The sequence below is a fragment of the Oryctolagus cuniculus genome, chromosome 13, assembly GCF_051225735.1.
Source record: "Oryctolagus cuniculus isolate XC-2025 breed Fujian yellow rabbit chromosome 13, ASM5122573v1, whole genome shotgun sequence".
NCBI lineage: Eukaryota > Metazoa > Chordata > Mammalia > Lagomorpha > Leporidae > Oryctolagus > Oryctolagus cuniculus.
In genome coordinates, this window is record NC_142879.1 from 64,293,311 (window position 1) to 64,315,152 (window position 21,842).

Consider the following 21,842-nt stretch of genomic DNA (forward strand, 5'->3'; position numbering starts at 1 on the left):
ACCTTCAATGTTTCTGCCATTTAAGACTCTGCTTCATCTTGCATCTTCAGGTCTTCACTACAGAGCAGGTGCTCATTGTTGAGGGAGAGAATGAGTGAATGGGAGAGAAAAGAGCATGAAAACTTAGAAAAGCAGAGAAGGAAGTTATGCACTCAACCAAAGAGACCAAGCATGATTGATACTTCTTTTAACACCAAATATCTAAAGGAAGAATTATTGAAGACAGGATTTCTACTACTAATTAAATTGACAGCAGTGGCCAATTGTGCCTGAATCTGTCTGTTCTGTGATCAACAACTACCACCCCCCACCACACACACAACATTCTGCCAAGTGAATAATCTTCTCGTTAATTCAATTAAGCTGTTCAGAAATTGGTGTCTTGTTAAATGCAGGGGCTGGTGTTCTGGAAGCTTCATGGCTTGATTAGATAGACTCTTTATTCTGGTAGAGGCTAGGGTTGCGGTTAAAGGCAAACAAAGAGTTTTGATGACTACCTCGGTTGCTTCTTGTCTCTTATGTTAAGCTTCCAGCATTTGTAACCAGCCCACAAATTTGGAAATTTTTCTTTTGTGCTATTGCTGCTATTTGAGTCTATCCCTCATCACAGGCTAAAATGCAATCTTCCAAACAATGATTTGCATCTGTGTTAAATTCAAACTTTCCCATATCTAAATGTATTCACCAAGAGTCCATTTAAATGCTCAATAGCACTATTGGAAATCTTGGACTATAAATGTAGACAGAAACCACAAAATGCAAATGTGTCCAGTCAGCTAAGTAAACACATAGTGAAACGTGGATTCTCCCTAAGAACCCTGAATATCAACACCTTTAGAGAAGGAAGAGAGAGAACAAATAATTACAAAGGCCTGAACCATACAATGTCTCTTAGGCATCCATATTGGGAGTTGAAATTGTTATTTAATTGTTTATGAACATCTTTAAAAAAGGGACACAGTGGTTTCAGCAGCTTGTAAAAGCATAGGTACGATAACGCCCCAAACCATTCACAGAAGATTAAAGAAAAAAAAAAAAAAAAAACAAACCCACACTAACAGCCAAGAAGTAGGGGAAGATTAGATCAAGAAGGTCTTTGGAGAAAAGTTGTACATACCTTCTTAAGTCATTATTTTAGTGGCCATATTTGGAGTGAAGTGACGGTATGGTGATGAGAATATGTGTACCTCACCAGTGTTATTTAATGGCTGCGTGACTTTAAGTAAACTTTTCTTAACCTCTCAGAGTCTCACTTCTCACCTGTGTACAATGTGCAGAGTAATAATAATAACACCTATCTCATTAGCATCGTCAAGATGGTAACTGAGTTCATATGTATGAATTGCTTAGAACAGTGCATGGCCTACAATAAGCTCTGTTGGGGGGTCTTTGTTAAATGATTATTTTTTTGTTCAGTGATAACAGAGTTCCCAGAGAAAGCCCAAGAAAACAATGAATCACCAAACTAAGGTTAACATCTTTATTTTTATTTATTTATTTTTAAAGATTTAATTACTTTATTTGAAAGGCAGAGTTACAGAGAGGCAGAGGCAGAGAGAGAGCGAGGTCTTCCATCCAGTGGTTCACTCCCCAGATGGCCAAAACAGGCAGAGCTGCACCAATCCAGAGCCAGGAGCCAGGAGCTTCTTTCCGGGTCTCCCACGCGGATGCAGGGGCCCAAGGACTTGGGCCATCTTCTACTGCTTTCCCAGGCCATAGCAGAGAGCTGGATCAGGAGTGGAGCATCCGGGACTTGAACCAGTGCCCATATGGAATGTCAGCACCACAGTGCCGACCCCATGGTTAACATCTTTAAAAATATGTGTACAGGCTGTTGGAAAAAAAGGAAATGTGGTCACACATAAATTCACTAGTCACAACTTAGTGAATTTAGACTGGGAGCTGTTGGAATCTTGCAGGGTTCTTATTTGGCAAAATAGACATTGAAATCCATCTACGTTAGGCCATCAGTTGCTTCCTTCATTTCAGTGCAACAGATGTTTGTGAAAGTCACTTCCACTATTATAATGTCCATAGCTGACCGTATTTGACTTTTAAAAAGTGGAACGTGATACTGGTTCAGTGTAACATTAACAGACAAAGAAGAACCATGTTCGTTGGAAAGTAAAACAAGTTTTAGACTCTCACCTTGCTGAGAGTGAACACTCTCAGAAGTTTCAGACGCTGGTTGCCATAGGGGATGCTGGGAGAACTCTCCTGTGTGTTTGCCCTTTGGTCTTAAATGACAGGAAGCCTTCTCCCTAGATTTAGCCACAGCATTTCCTGGAGTTTCAGACAACAGGGAGTGTTCCCCATCGTTCTCTGCTTTTAGGCTCAAGAATGGTGAACACCCGGATGGTGCAGGAAAAGACTCCATAAATGGTCTGCACAGACATTTTCACGTTTGACAAGCATTTATTGAGTGCCTCCTCGAAGCCACATGCTAAGAACTTAAGTAGCACCAATGTCACGAACGTAATTCTGCTGCAGCACCTGAATTTTGAGAAGGGACTATTTCATCAGAACTGTCTGCCACTAGGCCAAGCTCTTTATGTGCACTGCCTCCCTGAAACCCGTGCAAGGCAGGATCTCTGCCTTTGGAGAGCTGGGAACTTAGAAAGGGGAGCGGACAATGCCATGGCATCGTGGGCTTTCTCCCTGCAGGTCACGCAGACACGCATGCTCCATCCATGGTACATGTGTGAGTTTATGCCCAGCTGCTTCCAGAGGCTGCTTTGTGTGCACTCAGCGCCTCTTCCTCAGAGGAAACTAGTTAGGGCAGGAGCGGATGCTTTATTGGAATTGGGGTCACCCTGAAACACACAGGGGAGGCAACTTCCCAAAGTGCCATAAAGAACGCAAATAAACCCAGATCTCCGTCTCCCAGATAGATCCCGACTGAGGCTTCAAAACAAATACGGGACAAAGTAGGATATAAGAAACAAACCCTTCTACATTTAGCAGTAGCAGCAGGTGGAGCACAGTACTAATCATACCCATAATTGCTTATGCCAACTGTGTACTAAGATTGGGCAGGCACTTATGTCTCCATCTTCACAGCATTGCCACCTGCATTTTATTGATGGGTAAGATGAGGTGTAGGGCAGTTAGGTGAACGCCGCCTGGGGGTTTGAATCAAGATCTGCCTGTCATGGATTTCCTAAGACCTTGAGCCCCTGTAGCCTGGGCTGATGGGGTTTTGAACCCAGGTCTGTCTCACTCTAAGTGTCAAAGGTCTGTTCCCATGGTGTCGCAAAGACATTGAGAGCTTCTGCCTCTCTTCTGTCTTGGACCTTCCCAGTTTCCCCTCCACTTCATTCAGCGTCTCCCATATTGGGGTTCCAGCCCATCCCTGGTGGCCAATGCCAACTACAGCGTGTGCACTGCCCGGCCAGAGGTTCCCAGTGTGAGGGAGTGAGGTTAGGAAGGCTTTGTGTAGAAACAGAACGAGGCATTAGGTGCAGGATCTAACAAATCATTGGAAGGATGCATGTCTTGGAAATATTCCCCATTCTCTAGGGAGAGAGTGACAGGGCTTTGAGGGGTTCCCATCCGTCAGCTCAACAGCAACACGTTGCTAACATTTACCAGCTGTGGCGCCCACGGCTCCACAGCTACAGAAGTGGACACTGAAGTAGAATGAATGTGAAGAGGCTCACCTCGGGTCACGCAAAGCACAGCAGGGATTAAAGTGCAGACTTTGAATCTCTGGCCTACAGCGCAGCCTGTCAATCCGGCATCCATGCCGAGGGGAGTGGCGGCTGCTGCCTCCTTTGATAGATTGTGCGTCTAGTCCACACGCTTCTGGAGCCGGTATCCAGAGCTTGGATGGGGCACACGGAGGGAGTCTTATGGGAAGGAGGCAGGCTGCAGAAGTTGACCTTAGGCTCGGGGTCACACCTCCCTTTCAAACCCAGCAGGTGATGAGGAGTTGTTTTGTTGCTTATTTATCAAGAGACAACAAGTAGGGATTCCAGCTCACCAAACGCATTTCTCTCGGAGCCCTGCTGCCCGGAGAGTCTGTGCTGTGCAGGTGGGAACCACGCCCACTCACTAGAGGCCAGTGCTTTGACATTTCAAAACCCAACTCCTCTTCAGTATGACTAAACACACACATATATATGAAGGCGAACCCCATGCCGTATCTGTGGAAAGCCCACACTTGGGAGAAAATGGCAAACAGGCTGCCTTTCTCCTTTCACCGAAAATGCAGAGTGAGGGAACATCCTGAATTTTAAGTTCTGTTTGCTTTGTCATCAAGGCAATTGGGGAGGATCATGGGTTTTCATTCACACCTGGGCCTCTGTGTAGAGTCCCTGGCAGAACTTTCTAGAACTTTTGCACTGAGCAGGACCCCTTGTCTGTGAGGAAGGGCTCTGTGGACAGGTGTAGATGGAGTGGGACTGGTGCTCAACAGACACTAAAATGAAGCCATCAAGGAGCCCTTGGACCCCCTGGGTACCCTGGCTCCGGTGTGACCTTTTTTTCTCCTGTCGCTAAAACAAAGCTCTAAAACGTCAGCTCTCAAAACCATGATGCAGAGGCCAGCATTGTGGCACAGCCAGTTAAAGCCCTAGCCTGTGGCGCCGGCATCCCATATGGGTGCTTGTTCGAGTCCTGGCTACTCCACTTCCAATCCAGCTCCCTGTTAATCCACCTGGGAGAGCAGCATAAGATGCTCCAAGTGCTTGGGCCCCTGCACCCACATGGGAGACCTGGAAGAAGCGCCTGGCTCCTGACTGGATCAGTCCAGCTCTGGCCATCGCAGTCATTTGGGGGGTGAATCAGTGGATGGAAGACCTCTCTCTGTCTCTACCTGTCTCTGTAACCCCGCCTTTCAAATAAATAAAATAAATATTAAAATAAAAAAAGGTGTAGCCAATGGTTTCAGATTCCAATTTACTTTCCATGTTTGTCGTGATTCCTGGATATATTTTATGGACTTAGTCATTGGCATATTCATGCTTAATTTAAGAAACCTCACAGCCCCTTATTACAGTCTTAAACAAGGTAATAGGATCAACTGAATACAAACTGATGAGAGGAGTTACTTTCAGAAGGCCAGGAATTATTGGCAGAGCGGGCGTCCCCAGGTCATGAAATTGTCAGAGCACAAGAATATTAAAGTACAACATTAACATGATCATAAATAAACATTCAAGGATGATTATGATAAGAAACAATGCTTTATGGTAACTTTTGCAGTTACTATAAATCAGAGCACCATAAAATCATAAATCTGGCAATAAACTTAAAAGGCTACCTTAACTCTAAGGCTAAGAGTCAGAGGTCCCTAGTGATATCAAAGATGTCTATAATTTGTATTTTTAAAAATGTTACCATAAGTAGAACTATCTTAGACCTGATAATAAATTTGAAAATGGAAATTTTCATGGAAATCTTGGAATTGGGATTCTCCAGTGATAAAAAATTATTTATTTTCCTCTATTTGTATTTCTCAAACATAATATGCAAAATAGTTATGATGCTGAATGTATGTGGTAAATGTTTAAATGAAACATTAGAGTTAAATTATTCATAAGTCCTATATTATAACACCAATTAAAATGTTTCAGACTTAGAATTACTTTTTTTTTAAGATTTACTTATTTATTTGAAAGGCAGGATTACAGCGAGCCAGAGGGAGAGAGAGGTTTTTCCATCAGCTGGTTCACTCCCCAATTGGCTGCAACAACCGGAGCTGCACCGATCCAAAGCCAGGAGCCAGGAGTTTCATCCAGGTCTCCCACGTGGGTGCAGAGACCCAAGGACTTGGGCCATCTTCTATTGCTTTCCCAGGCCATAGCAGAGAGCTGGATCAGAATTAGAGCAGCCGGGACGCGAACCGGTGCTCATTTGGGATGGCGACACGGCAGGCAGCGGATTACCTGCTAAGCCACAGCGCAGGGCCCCTAGAATTACTTTTAATTATTATTTTAATGTAATTCACAAAGGAGTTAGTTTTCTTCTTCTTATATTAAGAGCTGCACGTATTGTTCTAAGAGTTGCCTGGGAGCCCGAGCCTAATGGCTACCCAGCTCTGAGCTACTTCCTCCTAACTGTAGCATTGAAACTGATGCCCTTGCCTGCCTTCCATGCCTTTATAGAAAAGACAAAGTAGGAGAAAATGCAGTAGTGAGTAACTAGTTTTGCTTTGCCTAAAAAGATTTCATGTGTAATCCTGTCTTATTTGAAATACCACCAAACATACGTTTGCACATTGGACCATAATTATTCCCATTTACAAATGAGAAAACCAAAGCCTTAGGGGGTTAAATGAATTGAGTTCATGCATTGTATATGACATCAGAGCCTGAAAGTCTCAATCACTGTCACATAGTGCTCCACACACGCTTACAGGTATGTAAAGCACATTAGAAGGAGCATATTGGATCGTCTCTACCATTCATTCGTACAGCATTTCATGCTCTCGTCTTCTCATTCAGCAGGTAGCCATTGAGTACTTTCTAGCTGTGGGACAACACGGGGTGCTGGGGATTTATCAATGAACAAAACAGGCATGATCCCGGTTCTCAGGGAATGCGAGAGATGGATGCTGTCCAAATAACTACATGAATAAATGAGCTGATTACAAACTGGATACGTGATTGGAGAAGTCTAGAGAGCTGTGAGGGTCTGCAGAAAGATGCAGTCCTGAGCCTGGGAGGGCAGGGGGGGTCCCTCCTGAAGGGCTGATCCTGAAGCAAGAGGAGGTGACCTTCAGGGAGAGAGCAAACACAAGGCCGGCTCCTGGATGTTCATCACCAAACCGCAGCTTTGTCCTCCTACCCAACCCTGATACTACTGTCAGTCAGAAATTTCTGTTCTTGCTTCAAGCGTCAACATGGAAAATCTACCTCCAGATACTTGCTAAAACATTCAGGCAAAGCTCAGCTGTGTTTGACGCTTACTTAGTGGATTCTTTTCTGTTCCCTTCCAGCTATCACCAACCATCACCATTTTCCTTCCTCTTGTGTGTAACTTCTCACAGCTGGACATCATCTCTTACCAGGAGTTTCGCGGTCACCTTCCTGCCTTCAGTGTTGTCAAATTATTTGTCTCTGCTGCTGTCAGGATGCTGTCTATAAGACACAGATTTAACCAAGAGCTTTCCAGCCTCGCTTTGCCAGCTCCTCTTCACGAGGCTGAGCTAGGAATCCTTATCCAGGGCATCTCTGCACGCGTCTTTCATACGGCGTATTGGGGCCAGGAGCACGATTTAGCTTGTGTACACAGGGTCAGCAGGGACAGACAGAAATATCCAGAATCCAATAAGCTGATGTTTACAGTGCTCAAGTGTCAAAGAAAGACGAATCCCACTGACGAAGGTAATACAGCCTGGTGGGGATCACAGATTTCAGGGAATGGACAGAAAAGTAATGGTAGGATTTACATCCTGTAACATGGACAAGAGACCAAGCAAGTTGTCAAGTTTTGGTGTCCTCTTTGCAATGTCAATCAAGAGACCTCATTGTCTCTCATCAAAGTAGCATCAAGAATCTTGTCCTAGGGCTGTCTTAGCTCTTCAGGAAACTTCGGTATACTTGCTTGGAATGTGATGGCAAAATAGTTTCTTTATTTCTCTTTCTTTCTTTCTTTCTTTCTTTCTTTCTTTCTTTCTTTCTTTCTTTCTTTCTTTCTTTCTTTCTTTCTTTCTTTCTTTCTGACAGGCAGAGTGGACAGTAAGAGAGAGAGACAGAGAGAAAGGTCTTCCTTTTTGCCGTTGGTTCACCCTCCAATGGCTGCCGCAACCGGCGCGCTGCGGCCGGCGCACCGCGCTGATCCGATGGCAGGAGCCAGGAGCCAGGTGCTTTTCCTGGTCTCCCATGGGGTGCAGGGCCCAAGCACTTGGGCCATCCTCCACTGCACTCCCTGGCCACAGCAGAGAGCTGGCCTGGAAGAGGGGCAACCGGGACAGAATCCGGCGCCCCGACCAGGACTAAAACCCGGTGTGCCGGCGCCACAGGCAGAGGATTAGCCTAGTGAGCCACGGCGCCAGCCCAAAATCGTTTCTTTAAGGGGTAAGTTGGTGGTTTTCTTTAAGCCCTGGGAACACATAGCCTCACATATTTAAATGTTAAAAAAATCAATCCAATATTAAGATTTTTAGGTAAATTTGGGATTAATATGAATATATTTGAATATTTGGAAATTCAAAAGGAGTGAGGAATGTTCCATATGTAATAGAATATCATTCTATTTTCACATTTCAACTTAAAATGTAAAATTAAGTTAGTTACACTGACATTATTTTAATTTAAAAATATAAGAGAACATTAAAGTTGCAAACAACATGGAAAGATTTTAAAAAGGTGTATGTTTTTACTAGATTTAGGAGAATAATATGGGGGCTTGAGCTGTGGCATAGCAGTAAAGCTGCCACCTGCAGTACCGGCATCCCATATGGATGCTGGTTCAAGTCCCGGCTGCTCCACTTCTGATCCAGCTCCCTGCTATGGCCTGGGAAAGCAGTAGAAGATGACCCAAGTCCTTGGGCCCCTGTACCCATGTGGGAGACCAGGAAGAAGCTCCTGGCTCCTGGCTTCAGGTTGGTCCAGCTCTGGCCATTGTGGCCATTTGGAAGACTCTCTCTCTCTCTCTGTCTCTGTCTCTTACTCTCCACCTCTGCCTCTCTGTAACTCTGCCTTTCAAATAAATAAATCATTTTTTAAGAGAGTAATGTGGGTACTTGGGAAAGTCTTGTTTATATACCAGATAATTGAAGCATTTAAAAATTGAGTATATTATTTTTATAGAAAAGGGGTCAGCATTGTGGCATAGCTGGTACAGCAATGCAGATGCGTGATGGTTCAAGTTCTGGCTGCTCCACTTCAATCCAGCTCCCTGCTAATGTGCCTGGGAAAGCAGCAGAGGATGGCCCAAGTGCTTGGGCCCTGCACCCATGTGGGAGACCTGGATGAAGCTCCTGGCTCTTGGCTTTAGCTTAGCCAGGCCTTGGCAGTTGCTGCCTTCCAGGGAGTGAACCAGCAGATGCAAAATCTCTCTCTGGCGCGCTCTCTCTCTCTCTCTCTCTTTCTCTCTGTAGCTCTTTCAAATAAATAAATAAGTCTTTATAAAAGTTTAAAACACTTAAGGGGATTTAATAAGAATACAAATATTTCTTAAAAGTGGTTATAAAAATTTATTGGATGTATAAATGGAATAGCAAATTTTTTAAGTTGAACCTAAAAACATAAGGAAAAATTAGACTTTTGAGGGGGCACATTTTTAAGTTTGATAGCTCAAGTACTAATTTTTAAGTCCCTGCAAAGACCAGAAAAACTCAAGTTGAGAATTGTAATTATCAGTGGTTTATCAACCTTTCCCCTTATGCTGTGAGCACCTTGAAAGTAAGGGTCAAGTTTCACCAAAATGATAATTTTTTAATTAATATGGCTTCCTCATTAACTATTTCACCTCGTTCATCAGCTGGCTGACCTCCTATTTCAGTCTGTGTTTATATACAGCAGGATTGAATATTAAGGTAATAGAAATATTATTTTATTCAGTAGGCTGTAAGACACAAGTGGTCTAGAAGCTAGCTTGATTTAAGAATTTGGCTCAGAACTTGTGGAAAGTGTTTTGAACTTGATACACAAATCTGTCCTGGAGGAACAGCCCATGTCCTGAAGTCTGGAATACACAGAGTTTTTGTCTACTTTGTAAGTTCAGCACAATATGCTAGATTGGGGCAAATAAACAACACACAAAAAACCCGAGCTCCTTTTCCAGCCTTCTTCAACGAAATGCCCCCCACACACCAGTAGTTTCCATGGACTATGTGATTTTATGCTACTGACACACATCTGTGGCAAAAACTTTAATTGAGAGAAGGTTGCCTTTAAGGTGGCTCATTCGGCCACCGCACTGTCTAGTACACAGTGGGGCTTCCACTACCCCACTGTTCACCGAGAGCCAGTTCCGAGTTACTATAGCCGACGTGATGCCTGTCTGTTGATTCAGCCGTGCTGTCTTGTCCAGCCTCCCCTGGGACTGATCAGAGACCCCCATTTACAAGAACCCTGGTGAGCTGAGCCCTCTGGAGTCACAGAACACGTGGGTATAAGTAACCAGCCCACGTGAACATGAGACTCATGACCTTGGCCCAGGTAACGCTAAGTAACCAGCAGCAGGGTGACTGCCAGCACTGGACATGAGAGCCGAGTCACGGGAGATGGCAGGGTGTGGCTTGGGCAGCCTCTCCGAAGCCAAGGGCATGCGGCCCATGCTGGGCTTTGTGGGCAGGATGTGTGCAGGGGGCCCGGCAGCTGCGCTGTCCAGCACAAGTGGGACAGCTGCAATGAATGGGCCACAGAGCCACCTCAAAGACACACTGTGCTCGACTTCAAACACACAGCCTTGCGTCAGACAGCTGAGAAACAGCAGCAGCAGCAGTGGCAGTGGCCGTGGAAACAAACGGACGCCTGAGCCTTGTGCAGAGCAGGCCAGCAGGCAGGGCTGCCCGGGACTCTGCTAGCGCAGCTGCAACTGCCAGCCCAAAGGAGCTATGTGTAAGCTGGCGTTTCTGCTCCTGCAGGGGTTTTCTCAAGCTCAGTCGGAGTAGGGGCCGCCTCCAAAACCCCTTTGGGTTGTGTCTCTGAGAGTGTGCGGGCAATTTGGGGGTGTTCCTCCTGTACTTGCCTGCACTGGAATGCCTCCTAACTTGGCCTCCAGCTCTGGAGCCATGCACTTGAGCGGGCAGAGCTGGCTCCCTGTGCTCCCGGAGTTCTCCTGTCCCCTGACTCTGCCTGACAGCCCTGTTGCCCTTTCCACCCAAGCCAACAACCACATTAATGCCTCTCTGACTGCCTTCTGGCAGGTAGAAGTTTGTAGGAGTAAGGCACAGCGGTTAGCCAGAGAATACATTGGGTTGAATTTTGTTAGATTTAAGTGTGTGCCTATCCTGTGTCTTGGTTGTTGGTTTTTGCTATGTTTATACCCACCCACCCACACACACACACACGTGTGTATTTTGAAAGTCAGAGTTGCAGAGAGAGCGAGAGCGAGAGTGAGAGAGAGAGAGAGAGAGAGAGAAGTCTGTCTTCCATCCGTTGGTTCACTCCCCAGAAGGCCACAACAGCCTGGGCTGGCCAGGCCGAAACCAAAAGTCAGGAGTTCATCCAGGTCTCCCATGTGAGTGGCAGGGGCCCAGTAATTGGGCCATCCTCTGCGCCTTTCCCAGGCCATTAGCAGGAAGTCGGATAGGACGTGGAGCAGCTGGGATATGAACCGGCACCCATATGGGAAGCCAGTGTCTCAGGCATTGGCCTCACCAGCAACGCCACAACACCGACCCCTATAGTATTTATATTAACACTCAGCACTGTATCCCCTGCATGCTGAATTGGTTGGCTATTTAGCTGGAGGGCTAACCACTATTTTTTTTTTTACAATTTTTTTTGTTGTTTAAGGAATACAACTTCATGAATTTAATATATACAGGGCTCACTACTCTTCTGAAGATACATCAGGTAATTCCTCTCAGTCCTTAGCACTTTATTCTTCCTTGATACTAAGTCCAAGGACACCACCAAAAACAGTCATAGTTTGGAACACATTTTTCATATTGAGGATCTTTTTCCCTACACGATTACAGTTTGTTGGCCAAGCAGATGATCTTGAGCAGTTCCTTAGCAAGGTCTCCCAAGTTCAGAGGGCTCATCCATGATGAACTTCCAGAGAAAACTGGGTTGGCCGTGCTGAATACATAATGTGATCTCTAAGAGTGAAGGTGTAGGGAAGACTAAAACAGCAACTGCCCAGTGGCGTTTTTAAGACTGGCACCGGATGTTTGAAAGGAAAAACAAGATCTTCAACTTTCCAAGGAACTGAGCAAAGAAAATGTATGGGTCAGACGCATCTGGTGCCACGTACGGAGTTTCCAGTATTGCTCCAAGCTAGTTTCCAAATTCACCTCTTTTTTTTATCACTGTCATTGTCACTGCTAATTCTTTCCTTTTTTAAACACTGATATTTCTTAGTGTCTTTATGTGAATCCCAGCTCCTACCCTCTTCCCTCTTTCCTGGAGATACTATGCACCAATCTGAAAGTTTCAGGGAATCTTATTTTACCTCTGTGCCTGCACCCAGTTCACACTTTGCACACTCTGTCCCCCTTTGTTGAGAGAAGTCTGATATTTTGTTAGAATTTAGAGACACAAAGCACAAAGAATTGATTCCAAATAATTAAAGCTAAGTGGTACCACTCTGGTCACTTTCTTTTTTTTTTCCTAAATTATGGTAAGCTATACATAGCATGAAATTTACCATCTTAGCCATTTTTAGAAGTACATTGAGTGACATTAAGTACTTTCATAATACATAGCGTTGACATCCAAACATAAAAATTTTCATCATTCTAAGTAGAAACTCCATACCCTTTAAGCAATAACTCCTCTTCCTCCAGCCCATGATAATCTCTGTCCTTTGTGTGGTTCTGAATTTGCCTATTTAGGTATCTCATATAAGTGGAGTCGTACAATATTTGTCCCTTTGCTCTTAGCATAATGTCATCGTAGTTTATCCATGCTGTAGCGTGTGATAGAACTGAATTCCTTTTTATGGGTGAGTAATATCCCATTGCGTGTATGTATACCACCTTCTGTGTATCCATCCATGTGCTGATGAACAGCTTGTTCCCATCTCCTGGCTAATGTGACTAACGCTGCCATATCTGGCTGCTTGTTGAAGATCTTGCGCACTCCTTAGAGCAGTAGCAAAAGCATAAACTTACTGGAACCCAAAGTCTTTTTCCCTGGCCTGCCCCAGAGACTGTGCTGACTTATCACCCTCTTACCTCCCAGCGCTCAGTCTCTCCCTGCCTGTCTATCTACTTGGATACAAGATGAGAAACCAGTGGGATCACCAGTAGGACTTACAGCCACGACAGCCTCACCATACTCTTCACACTCAGTGTTCTTAACTATGCAATACTGGAAAGATGGGCACAAATACAGTTTTGGAGCCCACTTCCTAGAGCACAGACTGTGGGAGCGATTGTGCATGCGTGTGTACACATGTGTACGTGTGTGCGTGTATGCTTCTCAATAGGGACAATGACATTATTGTCTGCAATTTGCATTCTGTACACTAAAGCAAGGGATTCTATGTCTCTGTGGAGTTGGAAAAAGAAATGTCACCAGGGTTAAGTGCTGTCCTTTGGCCTACGGTGTTGTGGGTGGCCTGAGCAAAGACTGTGGCCCAAGGTTTGCCAGAAGATAAGGGAATGAATAGGAAGGTAGGGGCCTGTGCTGAACTTAAGCTCGAGGCCTTCCAAAAAGAGGCCTCAGAAGCATATTTCTTCCTCGGTTAATTAAGCACAGACAGGGAATTTATGGGGAAATGTGTGGCAACCAAGCAGCCATTTTCCATTTTTTTCTTACCTATGGCCATGGCAGAAGAATGTGGGGGGAGCCCGGCTGTCCATAAATAGTCTGGCGCCGGTTTAGCAGAGACAATTCCTTTCACAATCACAGCGTTAGCATGTGCTAAAAATGACAATGCCATCCAGTGTCAATAGTTCCAGGGAGACCCGTCATTCCTGGTTACAGCAATCAAGCCGCTGGTGGGTGGCCTCTGCTAGCGGCTGCCTTCATTCTCATTCATTGTGCTTATGGGAGGCCCTGTGCACTCTGGAGCTCTCGGGCACTTTGAAAGCCTTTCATGCATTGGAGTGGCCCGACATTCATATTTATATCTCTTGCTCAAATGGCGATGGAATCTCTAAGCTTGGGATCCTCATCTTTTGTGTGGTCGAGGTCACACCCCATGTCAACGGGAATTGTAATAGACCCTGAGAACACGGAGCCGTCATAACTCAACTCTGCAATCCAGATTCCACTTGGATGCTTAAACCCTGCCTCTTGATTCAAAGTCAAGTCTAGAATAGACTTGCTGAACAAAGATAATTTGAGTTTACCATTGACACTTGATTTAAAACATATCAGTTCTCTGTTGCATTTATAAGCAAGTTTGGGTGTCGCTGAAGCAGAAACATGGACATCACACCCAACTCCTTCTCCTTTGGTCTCTTTATATGTGGTGGATCATCAATTCTGTTTTATTCTATTGATGAAGTATCTTTCGATCCCATACCCCCTTCCTCATCCTAAACCCATAGGCTTGCTCCTCTCCCTTCTGTCCTCAATATGGCTACCAGAATAAGATTTCCACCATACATTCTAACCAGAGCATGCCAAGTTCCCCACAGCCTTCAGAGTAGGCAGCAACATCCTTAGTGTAGCCTGGAAGAGGCTTCATCATTGGTCCTTGTCTCCCTCACCTGCCCATCCCATCGTCTCCCTGTTCTCAAGCCCATTCCCACCCTTGCTTTCAGCCACATTGCTGAAATGGCCTTGCTCCCTGCCAGCTCCACGCTTTAGGTCGTGCTGGTATGGGAGGGTGTGTACTCCTCCTCTTCTCTTGGCTAACATCTATCTGTCCTTGCAAACTCAGGTGTTCCTCCCAAAGCATTTCATTTAGAGCCCCCTGAGGCTGACGCAGACACCCCTCCTTATTCTGCTGTGTGCCCCCTGAGTGCCTTGCATGCCTCCCAGCTGCATAACTCCAGGACTGCCCTCGTTGGTTTGCTGATCCGTGCTTCCCACTTGCGGTCTCCCTTCCTTCTCTGGATCCCTGAGTCTCCACAAGGGTGGGCTGCAGAGAATGTGAAAAGTGACTTCTGAAAAAACTATCAAACCAACACTACTAAATCACGTTGCAAATAGTTCTTCTAGGTGGTAGTGTACATCAAGAGTCCGAACCCATTCGAGTAATGCACAGCTTCCTGTCGTCCCTGGAAAGCGTATGAGGCACAGTGGACATTCTAACCAGGAGGCCCTGAGAGGCGGCACCCAATGGCCCCTTGCTAAGCAGTGGCGAGGGAAAGACAGGGCAGGCGCTGCTTCCTGTCGCCTGCAGCTTGTGAGGCAACACTTTGCCCAGGCACCTGTTGGTTTGTTTGTCTTCCTTGATGATTTGTTTGCCACCTCCCTGGTAAGAAGATGAGCAGTGGCGTCAGGACCCTTCCCTCCTTCAAGCCCACAGAGGGCTCATGTGAGAATTTCATACCAAGGGGCAGAAAGAGTCACAAGGGGGCCCTCCACAGCAGGAAGGGATTGGTATATTTGGAGTTGATTCTTAAAATAGAACTCCCCATTGTTCCTGCAGGTATTTGTCTTGTTTGTTTTCTGTGGCTGTCACAAAACACCCAAGACTGGGTAAGTTAGAAAGAAGAGAGGTTTGCTTTGGCTCACGTTTCTGGAGGCTGGGCAGGTTTCAGCATCTGCTCAGCTTCTGGGGAGAGCCCCGTGCAGCTCCAGGCAGGACAGAAAAGCCCCAGGGCAAGCAGGCACTTGCAGAAGGGAGGAGACAGGCGGGTGGATGCTTTATAACAACCCTCTCTCGAGAACTGATCCAGCCTCGAAAGAAGGCCATTAATCCCTCTCAACAGCCTAACAACCTCTTACAGGTCCCCGCCTCCCTACACCACTACATTGGCAACCAAATTTCAGCCTAGCTTTGCTAAGGACAAACCACTGCCAACGAGAGTGCTGCTTCAGTTGGCCACCTTGTGAAAAATGAAAAGGTATTCTTCCCCAGTTTCTTCTTTTTTTTAATTGTTAAAAAATTGTTTATTCAAGAGGCAGACAGACAGACAGATAGAGAGCTCCCATCTGCTGTTTCATTCCCCAGATGAAAGGTCAGGGCTGGGCCAGGGCCAGGATTGGGGAACTCAGTCCAGGTCTCCGCATGAGTGGCAGGAACCCAATTCATTGAGCATCCCCTGGTCTTCTACAGTCTACATTAGCAGAGAGCTGGAGTGGGGAACTGGACCAGGCACTCTGAGATGGGTGTGGTGTGCATCTTAACCTCTGTCTTACCTACCAGGCCAAATGCCTGTCCTTCTTCCTCAATTTCTGAGAGTCAGTTTGTGATTTGGATGGGTGAAATAGTTTAAAGAGAGAGAAAAAAATAAACAGGATTTTCCTGAAATCCAGGCAGGTGATTTCTCAGCCTCTTCCTCATACAGCTCCTTGGGGCCTCCCAGGTAAAGTGCACACTGGCTCCTGGCGGCCTTTCTTGGTCTTTTCGATGACGGTTGTTTAAGCCTCACATGGATGTTTGCAAGATTATCCAAGTGGTTTCCCACAATTTATTTCAAGCATTGACTGTAGGTGGCTTCAGGAATTTTAAGTAGCATGTAAACTACAGACCACCTGCCTAAATGTACCATATCCAGCATCGGTTTATATTCTAACAAGATGGAATAAGGCATAGTTCTTGAACTGCTGCCAGCTCCCCAGAAGGGCCCTGGGTATGTCGGAAACACCTCCCAGAGGCCCTCCCAGTGCTGTCCAGAGTGGCTGGCCTGCATTGCAAGCTCCCGGACTTGTTCCTGCCTCCCAGAAGGGTCTGCCCAAAGACTCTTCTTTAGATACTTTCCTAGATTTAACAATGGACCACGAAAAACATAATCTGAGAATTTTTTTGAAAGCCCAAGGATATAAATGGCCAAGTCTCTTCTAGAACCTGCTTGTCCTCTTTCTCCAGTGTTGTGAGCTCTGACTCACTTCCCCCCCAGATAGGATTTCCTCCTGTGTATACTCCCAGTGCAAAGGGATTCTTTGAATGCCTTTGCCATTACCCCTGGTTCTTCAGTTCAAATTTCTTAACATTCTTAGGCTCTGCTGAATGTGTTTCTTGCCAAATGATACCATTTTCCTATCTTTCAGCATCGCCCACACTGGCCTTGTCCCCGGGGTGGTTCCTGGAGATTGGTCACCCAGCACCATTTGCAGGTGTCCCTGGGCATAGGTGCTGTTGTCTCACACCCGAGGGAGCTCCGTCGTCAGCGTGCGTGCTCTCCTAGGCCTCAATCCCACGTCCCAGGCACCTCAAAAAGTGAGCAAAGTCCCTGAGAGGTCATAGAGCTCTCCCTTTCTGGATCACACTTTGATGGAGCCTTCTCATAGGATCCACGCTGAGTGGAACTTTAGACCCAAGTAAACGCCCTCAAAGAGGCAGGCTGTGCGCTCCAGACACCTGCTCCTGCCAGTTAACCATGCAGAAATAAGAATACCAATTGTATGCGTGCAGTCCCATTGATGATCTATTGCTATTTCTTCCTGAGCATTATGGTAAGGCACTGGGCCTTTTTTTGGTGTTTTTGTGAGTGTAAGCATTGATGATGATAGTAATTACATTAAAGAGGTACATTATTTTTATTAAACATTGTACTATTTTGCTATGGTAGACAGAGACCATGAGAACAAATAGGACTGAAAGGACAATAAAGTTGGCACATGAAGAGAGGTAATGCGGAGAGGGTCCCAGGGGAGGTTAGAGGGGGAGGCAGGATCCAGATCACGGCGGTCGTTTAAGCCTAATTAGAAGGTACCAGAGGTCGTTAGGCAAGAGAGTCACATAACTTGCATTATGCTTTAGCCCTGTGCAAGATGGACAATAGAGGGAAAGAGGGGAGGCAGAGAAACAGGAGCAACAGAGAGATGATGAGAGCTGACGGCAATTGAGACTACATCCAGTGCTCCAGTGGAGATGTGGTCAGTTTGGGTATATATTTTGGAAGTAGCACCAATGGGACTTATTCATGAATTGGTTGCAGATTTTAAAGAAATGAGAAGAATCAGCAGTGACTCCGAGTCTGGGTGGAAAGTAATGACATCCACTGAAAGGGGGAAGGTTCAGTTGAAATGGGGAGAAAGTGATCAAGGGGAAGAAAAAAAAAAACCAAAAGGTTCAATATTAACACTGTTGACTCTGAGTCGCCTACTTGTCATCTCGGTGAGGGTGTTGAGTTGGCCCCTGAGCATGGGAGTCTCAAAGGAGCTCAAAGGATTGTCAGGGCTGGGTAAATAAATGGCATGAAAATATATCTTAAATCTACAGGACTGAATGGGATTGCCTGGGGAGAACGTAGTTAGACTAGAAAGTCAAAAACAAGAGTCGCAGCATCCACATATTTGGAGAGAAGTGAAGAGGAATAGCCTTAGAGCCAACGATGCCGGGGGACAACCAAGCTACTAGAGCGTCTGGGAAGTCCAGAGGAGAAAGCAGTTCCGGGACGGGGGTGGCGACTCAAGTGAGTGCTGCCGAGAGAAGGTGGGCAGAGAACTGATACCTGGCTCTGGCATCGGTAACCAGGATCAAAGCTATTTCAGTGCAACAGAATAGCTTGATTGTACCGGCGTTAGGAGAGACTGGGAGAATAAATGGAGACAATGAGTGATAATCATCACTTCAAAGATCTTCCTATAAGGGGAAGCACAGAATCAAGGTGGGAGTTGGACTGGGAAGAGGAATCAAGAGACTTTGTTTTTAGCATGGATGATTTTGATACATGCTTGTTTGCTGATGGAAATGAATAGGAGGCAGAGAGATATGAGGGAAGGAAGAGAATGAGGGAATAATTGCAGGTGCAAAGTCCTTAGGAAGAGCACAGGGAATGAGGTGCAGACCATCAGCGGAGGAGCTGGTCTTCAACAGAAGCAGGCACAAATCCATTTAAAAAGAAAGCAGAGGGGCCGCGCCGCGGGTCACTAGGCTAATCCTCCGCCTGTGGTGCCATGACTCCGGGTTCTAGTCCCGGTTGGGGCGCTGGTTCTGTCCCGGCTGCTCCTCTTCCAGTCCAGCTCTCTGCTGTGGCCCGGGAAGGCAGTGGACGATGGCCCAAGTCCTTGGGCCCTGCACCCGCGTGGGAGACCAGGAGGAAGCACCTGGCTCCTGGCTTCGGATCGGCGCAGCACGCTGACCGTAGCAGCCATTTGGGGAGTGAACCAACGGAAGGAAGACCTTTCTCTCTGTGTAACTCTGCCTGTCAAAAAAAAAAAAAAAAAAAAAAGCAGAGGTTCCAGTTCAGCTATGTTCAGTTCTCAAATTCCAGCGAACACAAGTGGATAAGTAGGTTAAGCAAGTACTGTGATGGAGAAACAGAGGCACAGTTCTTAAGGGCATTTGCAAAGGAATATGTGTAATGCTGGGCCAGGAATCTAAGCCAAGAAGGAAGGGAGAATATATACATGGGGGGGAGGGCGGTAAGGGCGAAGTGATAATGAATTGGGAGAAGATGGAAGTGGGTCAGCCGTCCATTGGTCACGCTAGTGTCACAGTCCTGCTGTAGGAGGTAACAGAAAATCAACAGCAAAGCTCTGTGGTCACCAAACTGAGATCCGGGCGGCTGTGCACTAGTTGTTGATGACAAAGACTAAGGCACGGCCGAGAGAGGATGTAGCTGGTTTCTAGAGGACAAGATTGTTCGAGCAAAGGAGATCAAGGAACTAGGAAGCCAGGATGTGGCTGGATCACCAACATGGAGGAAGAAGCTCAGGAACGAGGGCTGTGGGAGAAAGGATCGGTGAGCCATGGTGCCAAAGTCATCGCTGTGTGGGAGGAACCTGGGGGTCGGTAGGCTCAGGACACGAGAAGGAGCCAGGAGCCATGGAGCAGTTTGATGATATTTTTAGGAGGGTTTTGAAGAAGCAAAGGGAGCCAGGATCCCCACTGCATTGCAGCATTACTAGTATGCTGGGTATAGAATAAAAACAGCACCACCAGAGAGGCACAGGGGGAAGCAGTCCTCAGAGCATTGTCTGGGACTCACGAAATCACGAAGCCGATGGAACTTTCAGATGGAGCGAGAAGAAAAGTTGTGGATGTTTCTTAACATTTACTAAGACCATTGCAGTGGGCTAGTGGGAGCACACTCTGACCTTTTGCTCCAGTCTTTGCTGGTGGTTAGGTCAAGATGGAAATCTTCCCCACATTCCACAGACTGCCTTGTTTGTGTTAGGAAGGTTCAGCCAGCTCAATCTCGTCGTCACCCTGTGTAAGTGAACGTGTTAGGAGACCAAATGGCTCCGAAAGATTCACCATTATAAACTGTGTCGCAAGGATGTCTACAGAAGGCTGGAATGTGGACTCAGTGTGCTGTAACCCAGTAGCAGGCTGCCATCAAAGGGAAGAAACAGCTTCTGGGTTACTGCAAGCCCTGACAGCGCCCTCTCTGCCCAGACCCCTCTTCTGGACTTGATCCTAATCGCTGTAACTCAAATACATGTTTTCAAAGAATCTCATTTGAAAAAGGAGAAGTCCAGAAGCTGTTAGATTTGAGACCAGGAAGTTAAATATTCTAGAAAGTCTGAATTCTTGTAGCGGGAGTTAAATTTGTCAAAACCATCCCCCTTTTTTTGTTTTGTAGTATTTTTGTTAGAGAAGTAATTGTTATTGCTCTTGTCTAATCTTGGACTGTGAACCCCAAAAACTGTAAGCCAAAATAAACCTTCTTCTTTAAGTAGTTTCTCTTGAGTATTTGTTTTATTTATTTTATTTATTTATTGTTTTATTTATTTGTTTTTTTGTGATGAAAATTGACAAACATAGATGAGAATTAAGTATACCTCAATAGTAAGTTGTAATGATGAGTCCATAACATATTTAACTAAAAGGAAGAAACTTCTGATTGTTTGATTCGAAGGATTTGGCCGTTTGAGTCCAAATGCACATGGCGTCTTGGTGGAGGGATCTGCTTGCTCAGTAGTCATGAGAACTTTTTTTTTTTAACTTTTATTTAATGAATATAAATTTACAAAGTACAGCTTATGGATTACAATGGCTTCCCCCCATAACTTCCCTCCCACCTGCAACCCTCCCCTTTCCCTCTCCCTCCCCCCTTCCATTCACATCAAGATTCATTTTCAATTATCTTTATATACAGAAGATCAGTTTAGCATATATTAAGTAAAGATTTCAACAATTTGCACCCACATAGAAACACAAAGTGAAAAATACTGTTTGAGTACTAGTTATAGTGTTAATTCACATTGTACAACACATTAAGGACAGAGATCCTACATGAGGAGTAAGTGCACAGTGACTCCTGTTGTTGACTTAACAAATTGACACTCTTGTTTATGGCATCAGTAATCACCCTAGGCTCTTGTCATGAGTCGCCAAGGCTATGGAAGCCTTTTGAGTTCACCGACTCTGATCATATTTAGACAAGGTCATAGTCAAAGTGGAAGTTTTCTCCTCCCTTCAGAGAAAGGTACCTCCTTCTTTGAAGACCTGTTCTTTTCACTGGGATCTCACTTGCGGAGATCTTTCATGTAGGTGTTTTTTTTTTTTTTTTTTTTTTTTTTGCCAGAGTGTTTTGGCTTTCCATGCCTGAAATACTCTCATGGGCTTTTCAGCCAGATCCGCGTGCCTTAAGGGCTGATTCTGAGGCCAGAGTACTGTTTAGGACATCTGCCATTCTATGGTTGTGTTGTGTATCTTGCTTCCCATGTTGGATCATTCTCTCCCTTTTTTATTCTATCAGCTAGTATTTGAAGACACTAGTCTTGTTTATGTGCTCCCTTTGGCTCTTAGTCCTATCATTAGGATCAATTGTGAACAGAAATTGATCACCGGGACTAGTCATGAGAACTTTACATGAATGAGATGAGCTGATTCAGACCCACTGAGGGGTTCTGATGATGACATATATCAGTTTACTAGAACAAATTCTGCCATTACGGAAAGTGACAAGATAGCAGAATTGGGAAGTGGTATAAAAGTAACCATCACTTGACATTTGAGCTGGATTGAAAGTGGTAGCTGGGACTCAAACTGGTGCCCAAATGGGATGCTGGCACTGCAGGTAGCAGCTTTACCTGCTACGCCACAGTGTGGGCTCAGGTTTGTCCTTTTTTCAACCCCAAATAGAGCTTTGTGAAAAACCTTTGCTCATTACGTGGACACATAAGCCTTTGATATCCGACTCCATTCCAAGGCACCCCTCCCCCCAAAAAAATCCCATGTTTCTACTCTGGTTTGGTTTCATAGCA